The sequence below is a fragment of the Palaemon carinicauda genome, chromosome 43, assembly GCF_036898095.1.
Source record: "Palaemon carinicauda isolate YSFRI2023 chromosome 43, ASM3689809v2, whole genome shotgun sequence".
Classification (NCBI taxonomy): domain Eukaryota; kingdom Metazoa; phylum Arthropoda; class Malacostraca; order Decapoda; family Palaemonidae; genus Palaemon; species Palaemon carinicauda.
The window spans coordinates 28,450,868-28,451,911 of NC_090767.1; positions in this window are offsets into that span (position 1 = coordinate 28,450,868).

A 1,044-nucleotide genomic window follows, 5' to 3' on the forward strand; every position below is an offset into this window, starting at 1 on the left:
GTAGAATAATTGTTCAACATTATTTGTCTGTTCCTTGCTGCTTATCTGTCTGTGTGTGTCTCTGTCTGTCTGTGCTGCCGAAGAGAGACATCCAATCTCTTTCACCTTTGTTTGTTTCTGCTAATAAAATTAAGTTTTACTTCCCACTAAAAGGAAGAGGAAAAATTAATATCAAATTAAATATAAGACAGTACTGGAATCTTAAAAATGTTCTAATATAGGTCTGATATAGTAAATTATCAAAGAAATATATATTTATCATAAATAATGATAGTATCAATAAAGTGACAACATAGAAAACTTTTGCAAAAGTTATCGACAGGAGAGTAATTTTACTCTTTGCATTTAATTCATTAGGAACAAGAAACTCAGATTTCATTCTTTTTTTTCCTTCAATTCATTGAGAGTAATAACTCCAAAATTTGTTATTCCTTAAAATCTCACCTCTTCTTTTTTGTCTCTTCTCCAAAGTTCGTCTCGGTTCTGTGTTACTTTTCCTCTCACCAGAGGCTGACTAAATGGGTCTGACTGACGCTGCTCTGACATATCAGCTTCTCTTGAGTCCAACAGATGACAGTGGTCAATATCCCTGTGCACCAGTCAGTCAGTCAGTCAGTCAGTAAGTAAGTCAGTCAGTTAATGTTCAGTTCTACCAGTTCATCTGATCTGTAAAAAGCAAATAGCATCAGCATACGAGTGCATTACAAAGTTTAAGTGCTATGTTGTGGTATATCTTCACTCTGATATTTTATTGTAAAACAAAATGGATCAGTTAAATTAATAAGAATATGTAGTAGCAGCTCAGATCTATTCAGTATTCTATATTATTAAATGCATGATATAAGTTCAAGGAAAATGATATACTTCTGATGAATATAATTTTGTATTGACCAAATTGTCTGATAAAAAAAAAAAATGAGTAAAATAAAGGAGTTGTAGAAAAGAATGTCTATACAAAGAAGAAGAAGATGACTCTAGAGAAGGTCTAAGTTAAGGAATAACTGAGTCTGGTAATTATCTCCATCAGTCCAAGATAAGCTTTGA